The sequence below is a fragment of the Taudactylus pleione genome, unplaced genomic scaffold (genome assembly GCF_031769625.1).
Source record: "Taudactylus pleione unplaced genomic scaffold, aTauple2 ptg000296l, whole genome shotgun sequence".
Taxonomy (NCBI): Eukaryota; Metazoa; Chordata; class Amphibia; order Anura; family Myobatrachidae; genus Taudactylus; species Taudactylus pleione.
In genome coordinates, this window is record NW_028284698.1 from 22098575 (window position 1) to 22110914 (window position 12340).

The 12340-nt window shown below is 51.5% G+C and overlaps 1 protein-coding gene across 3 annotated transcripts in view; it reads left to right on the forward strand.

Annotated features, from left to right (window-relative positions):
- The window catches only part of LOC148511753 (teneurin-1), a 658333-nt gene that overhangs the window by 466076 nt on the left and 179917 nt on the right, over positions 1–12340 (forward strand). The window lies entirely within an intron of this gene.

A 12340-nucleotide genomic window follows, 5' to 3' on the forward strand; every position in this document is an offset into this window, starting at 1 on the left:
AGGAATGGAAACACAGAAGGCGGGAGGTGGGAATAGCATCCGCTGCTTCTCAGGGTGATGTTGTGGTACATCATAGCCATATCACAGGACAGGAAACAGAAGGCGGGAGGTGGGAACAGCATCCGCTGCTTCTCAGGGTGATGGTGTGGTACATCATAGCCATATCACAGGAATGGAAACACAGAAGGCGGGAGGTGGGAATAGCATCCGCTGCTTCTCAGGGTGATGGTGTGGTACATCATAGCCATATCACAGGAATGGAAACACAGAAGGCGGGAGGTGGGAATAGCATCCGCTGCTTCTCAGGGTGATGGTGTGGTACATCATAGCCATATCACAGGAATGGAAACACAGCAGGCGGGAGGTGGGAACAGCATCCGTTGCTTCTCAAGGTGATGGTGTGGTACATCATAGCCATATCACAGGAATGGAAACACAGAAGGCGGGAGGTGGGAACAGCATCCGCTGCTTCTCAGGGTGATGGTGTGGTACATCATAGCCATATCACAGGAATGGAAACACAGAAGGCGGGAGGTGGGAATAGCATCCGCTGCTTCTCAGGGTGATGGTGTGGTACATCATAGCCATATCACAGGAATGGAAACACAGAAGGCGGGAGGTGGGAATAGCATCCGCTGCTTCTCAGGGTGATGGTGTGGTACATCATAGCCATATCACAGGAATGGAAACACAGAAGGCGGGAGGTGGGAACAGCATCCGCTGCTTCTCAGGGTGATGGTGTGGTACATCATAGCCATATCACAGGAATGGAAACACAGAAGGCGGGAGGTGGGAATAGCATCCGCTGCTTCTCAGGGTGATGGTGTGGTACATCATAGCCATATCACAGGACAGGAAACAGAAGGCGGGAGGTGGGAACAGCATCCGCTGCTTCTCAGGGTGATGGTGTGGTACATCATAGCCATATCACAGGAATGGAAACACAGAAGGCGGGAGGTGGGAATAGCATCCGCTGCTTCTCAGGGTGATGGTGTGGTACATCATAGCCATATCACAGGAATGGAAACACAGAAGGCGGGAGGTGGGAATAGCATCCGCTGCTTCTCAGGGTGATGGTGTGGTACATCATAGCCATATCACAGGAATGGAAACACAGAAGGCGGGAGGTGGGAATAGCATCCGCTGCTTCTCAGGGTGATGGTGTGGTACATCATAGCCATATCACAGGAATGGAAACACAGAAGGCGGGAGGTGGGAATAGCATCCGCTGCTTCTCAGGGTGATGGTGTGGTACATCATAGCCATATCACAGGAATGGAAACACAGAAGGCGGGAGGTGGGAATAGCATCCGCTGCTTCTCAGGGTGATGGTGTGGTACATCATAGCCATATCACAGGACAGGAAACAGAAGGCGGGAGGTGGGAACAGCATCCGCTGCTTCTCAGGGTGATGGTGTGGTACATCATAGCCATATCACAGGAATGGAAACACAGAAGGCGGGAGGTGGGAATAGCATCCGCTGCTTCTCAGGGTGATGGTGTGGTACATCATAGCCATATCACAGGAATGGAAACACAGAAGGCGGGAGGTGGGAATAGCATCCGCTGCTTCTCAGGGTGATGGTGTGGTACATCATAGCCATATCACAGGAATGGAAACACAGAAGGCGGGAGGTGGGAATAGCATCCGCTGCTTCTCAGGGTGATGGTGTGGTACATCATAGCCATATCACAGGACAGGAAACAGAAGGCGGGAGGTGGGAACAGCATCCGCTGCTTCTCAGGGTGATGGTGTGGTACATCATAGCCATATCACAGGAATGGAAACACAGAAGGCGGGAGGTGGGAATAGCATCCGCTGCTTCTCAGGGTGATGGTGTGGTACATCATAGCCATATCACAGGAATGGAAACACAGAAGGCGGGAGGTGGGAATAGCATCCGCTGCTTCTCAGGGTGATGGTGTGGTACATCATAGCCATATCACAGGAATGGAAACACAGCAGGCGGGAGGTGGGAACAGCATTCGTTGCTTCTCAAGGTGATGGTGTGGTACATCATAGCCATATCACAGGAATGGAAACACAGAAGGCGGGAGGTGGGAACAGCATCCGCTGCTTCTCAGGGTGATGGTGTGGTACATCATAGCCATATCAAAGGAATGGAAACACAGAAGGCGGGAGGTGGGAATAGCATCCGCTGCTTCTCAGGGTGATGGTGTGGTACATCATAGCCATATCACAGGAATGGAAACACAGAAGGCGGGTGGTGGGAATAGCATCCGCTGCTTCTCAGGGTGATGGTGTGGTACATCATAGCCATATCACAGGAATGGAAACACAGAAGGCGGGAGGTGGGAATAGCATCCGCTGCTTCTCAGGGTGATGGTGTGGTACATCATAGCCATATCACAGGACAGGAAACAGAAGGCGGGAGGTGGGAACAGCATCCGCTGCTTCTCAGGGTGATGGTGTGGTACATCATAGCCATATCACAGGAATGGAAACACAGAAGGCGGGAGGTGGGAATAGCATCCGCTGCTTCTCAGGGTGATAGTGTGGTACATCATAGCCATATCACAGGAATGGAAACACAGAAGGCGGGAGGTGGGAATAGCATCCGCTGCTTCTCAGGGTGATGGTGTGGTACATCATAGCCATATCACAGGAATGGAAACACAGCAGGCGGGAGGTGGGAACAGCATTCGTTGCTTCTCAAGGTGATGGTGTGGTACATCATAGCCATATCACAGGAATGGAAACACAGAAGGTGGGAGGTGGGAACAGCATCCGCTGCTTCTCAGGGTGATGGTGTGGTACATCATAGCCATATCAAAGGAATGGAAACACAGAAGGCGGGAGGTGGGAATAGCATCCGCTGCTTCTCAGGGTGATGGTGTGGTACATCATAGCCATATCACAGGAATGGAAACACAGAAGGCGGGTGGTGGGAATAGCATCCGCTGCTTCTCAGGGTGATGGTGTGGTACATCATAGCCATATCACAGGAATGGAAACACAGAAGGCGGGAGGTGGGAACAGCATCCGCTGCTTCTCAGGGTGATGGTGTGGTACATCATAGCCATATCACAGGAATGGAAACACAGAAGGCGGGAGGTGGGAATAGCATCCGCTGCTTCTCAGGGTGATGTTGTGGTACATCATAGCCATATCACAGGACAGGAAACAGAAGGCGGGAGGTGGGAACAGCATCCGCTGCTTCTCAGGGTGATGGTGTGGTACATCATAGCCATATCACAGGAATGGAAACACAGAAGGCGGGAGGTGGGAATAGCATCCGCTGCTTCTCAGGGTGATGGTGTGGTACATCATAGCCATATCACAGGAATGGAAACACAGAAGGCGGGAGGTGGGAATAGCATCCGCTGCTTCTCAGGGTGATGGTGTGGTACATCATAGCCATATCACAGGAATGGAAACACAGCAGGCGGGAGGTGGGAACAGCATCCGTTGCTTCTCAAGGTGATGGTGTGGTACATCATAGCCATATCACAGGAATGGAAACACAGAAGGCGGGAGGTGGGAACAGCATCCGCTGCTTCTCAGGGTGATGGTGTGGTACATCATAGCCATATCACAGGAATGGAAACACAGAAGGCGGGAGGTGGGAATAGCATCCGCTGCTTCTCAGGGTGATGGTGTGGTACATCATAGCCATATCACAGGAATGGAAACACAGAAGGCGGGTGGTGGGAATAGCATCCGCTGCTTCTCAGGGTGATGGTGTGGTACATCATAGCCATATCACAGGAATGGAAACACAGAAGGCGGGAGGTGGGAACAGCATCCGCTGCTTCTCAGGGTGATGGTGTGGTACATCATAGCCATATCACAGGAATGGAAACACAGAAGGCGGGAGGTGGGAATAGAATCCGCTGCTTCTCAGGGTGATGGTGTGGTACATCATAGCCATATCACAGGACAGGAAACAGAAGGCGGGAGGTGGGAACAGCATCCGCTGCTTCTCAGGGTGATGGTGTGGTACATCATAGCCATATCACAGGAATGGAAACACAGAAGGCGGGAGGTGGGAATAGCATCCGCTGCTTCTCAGGGTGATGGTGTGGTACATCATAGCCATATCACAGGAATGGAAACACAGAAGGCGGGAGGTGGGAATAGCATCCGCTGCTTCTCAGGGTGATGGTGTGGTACATCATAGCCATATCACAGGAATGGAAACACAGAAGGCGGGAGGTGGGAATAGCATCCGCTGCTTCTCAGGGTGATGGTGTGGTACATCATAGCCATATCACAGGAATGGAAACACAGAAGGCGGGAGGTGGGAATAGCATCCGCTGCTTCTCAGGGTGATGGTGTGGTACATCATAGCCATATCACAGGAATGGAAACACAGAAGGCGGGAGGTGGGAATAGCATCCGCTGCTTCTCAGGGTGATGGTGTGGTACATCATAGCCATATCACAGGACAGGAAACAGAAGGCGGGAGGTGGGAACAGCATCCGCTGCTTCTCAGGGTGATGGTGTGGTACATCATAGCCATATCACAGGAATGGAAACACAGAAGGCGGGAGGTGGGAATAGCATCCGCTGCTTCTCAGGGTGATGGTGTGGTACATCATAGCCATATCACAGGAATGGAAACACAGAAGGCGGGAGGTGGGAATAGCATCCGCTGCTTCTCAGGGTGATGGTGTGGTACATCATAGCCATATCACAGGAATGGAAACACAGAAGGCGGGAGGTGGGAATAGCATCCGCTGCTTCTCAGGGTGATGGTGTGGTACATCATAGCCATATCACAGGACAGGAAACAGAAGGCGGGAGGTGGGAACAGCATCCGCTGCTTCTCAGGGTGATGGTGTGGTACATCATAGCCATATCACAGGAATGGAAACACAGAAGGCGGGAGGTGGGAATAGCATCCGCTGCTTCTCAGGGTGATGGTGTGGTACATCATAGCCATATCACAGGAATGGAAACACAGAAGGCGGGAGGTGGGAATAGCATCCGCTGCTTCTCAGGGTGATGGTGTGGTACATCATAGCCATATCACAGGAATGGAAACACAGCAGGCGGGAGGTGGGAACAGCATTCGTTGCTTCTCAAGGTGATGGTGTGGTACATCATAGCCATATCACAGGAATGGAAACACAGAAGGCGGGAGGTGGGAACAGCATCCGCTGCTTCTCAGGGTGATGGTGTGGTACATCATAGCCATATCAAAGGAATGGAAACACAGAAGGCGGGAGGTGGGAATAGCATCCGCTGCTTCTCAGGGTGATGGTGTGGTACATCATAGCCATATCACAGGAATGGAAACACAGAAGGCGGGTGGTGGGAATAGCATCCGCTGCTTCTCAGGGTGATGGTGTGGTACATCATAGCCATATCACAGGAATGGAAACACAGAAGGCGGGAGGTGGGAACAGCATCCGCTGCTTCTCAGGGTGATGGTGTGGTACATCATAGCCATATCACAGGACAGGAAACAGAAGGCGGGAGGTGGGAACAGCATCCGCTGCTTCTCATGGTGATGGTGTGGTACATCATAGCCATATCACAGGAATGGAAACACAGAAGGCGGGAGGTGGGAATAGCATCCGCTGCTTCTCAGGGTGATGGTGTGGTACATCATAGCCATATCACAGGAATGGAAACACAGAAGGCGGGAGGTGGGAATAGCATCCGCTGCTTCTCAGGGTGATGGTGTGGTACATCATAGCCATATCACAGGAATGGAAACACAGAAGGCGGGAGGTGGGAATAGCATCCGCTGCTTCTCAGGGTGATGGTGTGGTACATCATAGCCATATCACAGGAATGGAAACACAGAAGGCGGGAGGTGGGAATAGCATCCGCTGCTTCTCAGGGTGATGGTGTGGTACATCATAGCCATATCACAGGAATGGAAACACAGCAGGCGGGAGGTGGGAACAGCATCCGTTGCTTCTCAAGGTGATGGTGTGGTACATCATAGCCATATCACAGGAATGGAAACACAGAAGGCGGGAGGTGGGAACAGCATCCGCTGCTTCTCAGGGTGATGGTGTGGTACATCATAGCCATATCACAGGAATGGAAACACAGAAGGCGGGAGGTGGGAACAGCATCCGCTGCTTCTCAGGGTGATGGTGTGGTACATCATAGCCATATCACAGGAATGGAAACACAGAAGGCGGGAGGTGGGAACAGCATCCGCTGCTTCTCAGGGTGATGGTGTGGTACATCATAGCCATATCACAGGAATGGAAACACAGAAGGCGGGAGGTGGGAATAGCATCCGCTGCTTCTCAGGGTGATGGTGTGGTACATCATAGCCATATCACAGGAATGGAAACACAGAAGGCGGGAGGTGGGAACAGCATCCACTGCTTCTCAGGGTGATGGTGTGGTACATCATAGCCATATCACAGGAATGGAAACACAGAAGGCGGGAGGTGGGAATAGCATCCGCTGCTTCTCAGGGTGATGGTGTGGTACATCATAGCCATATCACAGGACAGGAAACAGAAGGCAGGAGGTGGGAACAGCATCCGCTGCTTCTCAGGGTGATGGTGTGGTACATCATAGCCATATCACAGGAATGGAAACACAGAAGGCGGGAGGTGGGAATAGCATCCGCTGCTTCTCAGGGTGATGGTGTGGTACATCATAGCCATATCACAGGAATGGAAACACAGAAGGCGGGAGGTGGGAATAGCATCCGCTGCTTCTCAGGGTGATGGTGTGGTACATCATAGCCATATCAAAGGAATGGAAACACAGCAGGCGGGAGGTGGGAACAGCATCCGTTGCTTCTCAAGGTGATGGTGTGGTACATCATAGCCATATCACAGGAATGGAAACACAGAAGGCGGGAGGTGGGAACAGCATCCGCTGCTTCTCAGGGTGATGGTGTGGTACATCATAGCCATATCACAGGAATGGAAACACAGAAGGCGGGAGGTGGGAATAGCATCCGCTGCTTCTCAGGGTGATGGTGTGGTACATCATAGCCATATCACAGGAATGGAAACACAGAAGGCGGGTGGTGGGAATAGCATCTGCTGCTTCTCAGGGTGATGGTGTGGTACATCATAGCCATATCACAGGAATGGAAACACAGAAGGCGGGAGGTGGGAACAGCATCCGCTGCTTCTCAGGGTGATGGTGTGGTACATCATAGCCATATCACAGGAATGGAAACACAGAAGGCGGGAGGTGGGAATAGCATCCGCTGCTTCTCAGGGTGATGGTGTGGTACATCATAGCCATATCACAGGACAGGAAACAGAAGGCGGGAGGTGGGAACAGCATCCGCTGCTTCTCAGGGTGATGGTGTGGTACATCATAGCCATATCACAGGAATGGAAACACAGAAGGCGGGAGGTGGGAATAGCATCCGCTGCTTCTCAGGGTGATGGTGTGGTACATCATAGCCATATCACAGGAATGGAAACACAGAAGGCGGGAAGTGGGAATAGCATCCGCTGCTTCTCAGGGTGATGGTGTGGTACATCATAGCCATATCACAGGAATGGAAACACAGCAGGCGGGAGGTGGGAACAGCATCCGTTGCTTCTCAAGGTGATGGTGTGGTACATCATAGCCATATCACAGGAATGGAAACACAGAAGGCGGGAGGTGGGAACAGCATCCGCTGCTTCTCAGGGTGATGGTGTGGTACATCATAGCCAAATCACAGGAATGGAAACACAGAAGGCGGGAGATGGGAATAGCATCCGCTGCTTCTCAGGGTGATGGTGTGGTACATCATAGCCATATCACAGGAATGGAAACACAGAAGGCGGGGGGTGGGAATAGCATCCGCTGCTTCTCAGGGTGATGGTGTGGTACATCATAGCCATATCACAGGAATGGAAACACAGAAGGCGGGAGGTGGGAACAGCATCCGCTGCTTCTCAGGGTGATGGTGTGGTACATCATAGCCATATCACAGGAATGGAAACACAGAAGGCGGGAGGTGGGAATAGCATCCGCTGCTTCTCAGGGTGATGGTGTGGTACATCATAGCCATATCACAGGAATGGAAACAGAAGGCGGGAGGTGGGAACAGCATCCGCTGCTTCTCAGGGTGATGGTGTGGTACATCATAGCCATATCACAGGAATGGAAACACAGAAGGCGGGAGGTGGGAATAGCATCCGCTGCTTCTCAGGGTGATGGTGTGGTACATCATAGCCATATCACAGGAATGGAAACACAGAAGGCGGGAGGTGGGAATAGCATCCGCTGCTTCTCAGGGTGATGGTGTGGTACATCATAGCCATATCACAGGAATGGAAACACAGAAGGCGGGAGGTGGGAATAGCATCCGCTGCTTCTCAGGGTGATGGTGTGGTACATCATAGCCATATCACAGGAATGGAAACACAGAAGGCGGGAGGTGGGAATAGCATCCGCTGCTTCTCAGGGTGATGGTGTGGTACATCATAGCCATATCACAGGAATGGAAACACAGAAGGCGGGAGGTGGGAATAGCATCCGCTGCTTCTCAGGGTGATGGTGTGGTACATCATAGCCATATCACAGGACAGGAAACAGAAGGCGGGAGGTGGGAACAGCATCCGCTGCTTCTCAGGGTGATGGTGTGGTACATCATAGCCATATCACAGGAATGGAAACACAGAAGGCGGGAGGTGGGAATAGCATCCGCTGCTTCTCAGGGTGATGGTGTGGTACATCATAGCCATATCACAGGAATGGAAACACAGAAGGCGGGAGGTGGGAATAGCATCCGCTGCTTCTCAGGGTGATGGTGTGGTACATCATAGCCATATCACAGGAATGGAAACACAGCAGGCGGGAGGTGGGAACAGCATCCGTTGCTTCTCAAGGTGATGGTGTGGTACATCATAGCCATATCACAGGAATGGAAACACAGAAGGCGGGAGGTGGGAACAGCATCCGCTGCTTCTCAGGGTGATGGTGTGGTACATCATAGCCATATCACAGGGATGGAAACACAGAAGGCGGGAGGTGGGAATAGCATCCGCTGCTTCTCAGGGTGATGGTGTGGTACATCATAGCCATATCACAGGAATGGAAACACAGAAGGCGGGTGGTGGGAATAGCATCCGCTGCTTCTCAGCGTGATGGTGTGGTACATCATAGCCATATCACAGGAATGGAAACACAGAAGGCGGGAGGTGGGAACAGCATCCGCTGCTTCTCAGGGTGATGGTGTGGTACATCATAGCCATATCACAGGAATGGAAACACAGAAGGCGGGAGGTGGGAATAGCATCCGCTGCTTCTCAGGGTGATGGTGTGGTACATCATAGCCATATCACAGGAATGGAAACACAGCAGGCGGGAGGTGGGAACAGCATCCGTTGCTTCTCAAGGTGATGGTGTGGTACATCATAGCCATATCACAGGAATGGAAACACAGAAGGCGGGAGGTGGGAACAGCATCCGCTGCTTCTCAGGGTGATGGTGTGGTACATCATAGCCATATCACAGGAATGGAAACACAGAAGGCGGGAGGTGGGAATAGCATCCGCTGCTTCTCAGGGTGATGGTGTGGTACATCATAGCCATATCACAGGAATGGAAACACAGAAGGCGGGTGGTGGGAATAGCATCCGCTGCTTCTCAGGGTGATGGTGTGGTACATCATAGCCATATCACAGGAATGGAAACACAGAAGGCGGGAGGTGGGATCAGCATCCGCTGCTTCTCAGGGTGATGGTGTGGTACATCATAGCCATATCACAGGAATGGAAGCACAGAAGGCGGGAGGTGGGAATAGCATCTGCTGCTTCTCAGGGTGATGGTGTGGTACATCATAGCCATATCACAGGACAGGAAACAGAAGGCGGGAGGTGGGAACAGCATCCGCTGCTTCTCAGGGTGATGGTGTGGTACATCATAGCCATATCACAGGAATGGAAACACAGAAGGCGGGAGGTGGGAATAGCATCCGCTGCTTCTCAGGGTGATGGTGTGGTACATCATAGCCATATCACAGGAATGGAAACACAGAAGGCGGGAGGTGGGAATAGCATCCGCTGCTTCTCAGGGTGATGGTGTGGTACATCATAGCCATATCACAGGAATGGAAACACAGAAGGCGGGAGGTGGGAATAGCATCCGCTGCTTCTCAGGGTGATGGTGTGGTACATCATAGCCATATCACAGGAATGGAAACACAGAAGGCGGGAGGTGGGAATAGCATCCGCTGCTTCTCAGGGTGATGGTGTGGTACATCATAGCCATATCACAGGAATGGAAACACAGCAGGCGGGAGGTGGGAACAGCATCCGTTGCTTCTCAAGGTGATGGTGTGGTACATCATAGCCATATCACAGGAATGGAAACACAGCAGCTGGAAGTTTGACAAGTAGTGCAAAATAAGCACTGATTTGCTGAGTGTGTCTTGATCCTTCCCACTGATACTATTACTATTATTAGTCTGTCTGCTGTTTTCTATTTGCATTGTTTATTAGATACAGCATTTACCATCGGTCTGTGGCAGAAAAGCTAATTTTTATTTTATTTTGTTAGGATGTTTGTGTTTAACTGAGCTTAATTAGTACTTTAATGTTGGATTTGTGTCTGTATTAAATGCATTTTAAATGGTAAAAGTGACTACATTGTGTTCAAATTGTCTAATGTACCTTTAACATATACTATTACCAGTGCCAATCCATATTCCTAGTGTAAACCAGATGCATACACTACTGCATACTTGCCTGCTCTCCTGGAGGGGCCGGGAGGCCTCACAAAATTGGGTGGAGCTTCCAGCCCTCCAGAAAAGCAGGCAAATCTCCTGGCTGTACGTCTACCCTCCGGACCCCCACCACACACCCTCCACACCCCCACAGTGGGGGAGCTGGTAACGCGATTTGCGCTGAACTACGTCACCATGGCCCTGCCTCCTGCTGCACAATGATTGTAATCTCTGCAGTATACAAGGGCGGGGCCACAAGTACTCCATTGTGTGGTCACGTCCCTGCTTCGCCCCTAATGTTGGGTAATGTCCCTTGTCACGTCCTATGACGCGTCACAACTCCACCCTCCCCCGGTATGCCAACCTAGCTGCCCCCTCCTGGAGGTTGGCAGCCAGAAAGCAAGCATGCACTACATTTTAATCCTAACGTTAACCTGGCATATATATTACTGTTCTCTCCTGGCCCAAACCAGGTGCATATACTACTCATAGGGCGGGATGTACTAAGATTGTGGTGACCATTCCGCCAGTCACCACAACCTTACTAATCGCATATGTACTAACATATGTGATTAGTATCGCAAAGGACAGCTCTTGCGATAAAAGCTGCCCTTTGCGAAATAGCCGACGCCGGATGACGGGGTCTCCCAGTCCCCTCCAAGCCCTGGGAGCTCCCTGCTGGTCACATGCGCAGAAAGCCGCGGAGTCCTCCTCCTCCTCCCTACACCCGGAAGAAGATTAGGAGGAGGAGGCGGAGGACTCAGGATGAGCGTGGGTCAGCGACAATGGAGTGCAGGTGAGTGGGGGCCAGTGCTGGGCGACGGCGGGTTGGCAAGGCGGCGGTGGACCGACAGGAGCGAGGTGTGGTAAGAAGCCCATAGGCTTCTATAGGGTAACACCAGGTTTTTCTGGCGTTACCCTCCTGGCCAAAAAAAGGGTGGCCAGAGCTTAGTATATCTGGAAATCCGGTAAAACCCCCGAAAACTGGGTTTTTACCACATTTTTCCTTTAGTACATCCCGCCCATTGCATGAATGTGGCACATATGCTAGCCTGTGCTGGAAGATAAGTCCGCCTCTGTAAGCTGAGCAACTGCATCTTTTTTGGGGGTAAATTTTACACCTTCGTTTTTGGTGCAAACATGACATGAGCCTCTTAATGGTTACTGGACTTATTCATTGCTGAATAATTCTTGAAAAGAAATCTGGAGTGCATTGTAATGATAGGGAAGGGATGTAGTTATGAGACCGGCGGCCGATATGTCGCCGGTCTCAATATCGACAGGGAAACCCCAACAAGGGACTTAAGATGGGCATCGAAATACTGACACCTATCTTAATCTCGATGCCGGAACGCCAAAGGATGCCAGCACAAACGAGGTAAGTCCGGGACACCCTTAGCGTTAGCCGCTGAGGGGGGAGGGATAAGTTTAGGGAGCATAGCGGAGTTAGGGTTAGGTTTTGGGGGGAGGTTAGGGTTAGGCACCACTGGGGGGGTTAGGGTTAGGCATGAAGTGGGAGGGTTAGGTTTAGGCACTAACATGGATTGTTAGGGTTAGGCTACAAGAAGGGAGGCTTAGGGGGGAAGGGGGGACATTAAGTATACCAACCATTGGGATGCCGCTGTCGGTATTCTGACAGGAGGCATCCCAACAGCCGGCATTACATACCCATTCCGATAGGGAATACTCTGTTTCTAAATTACTTTGTATTTTCAGTATTT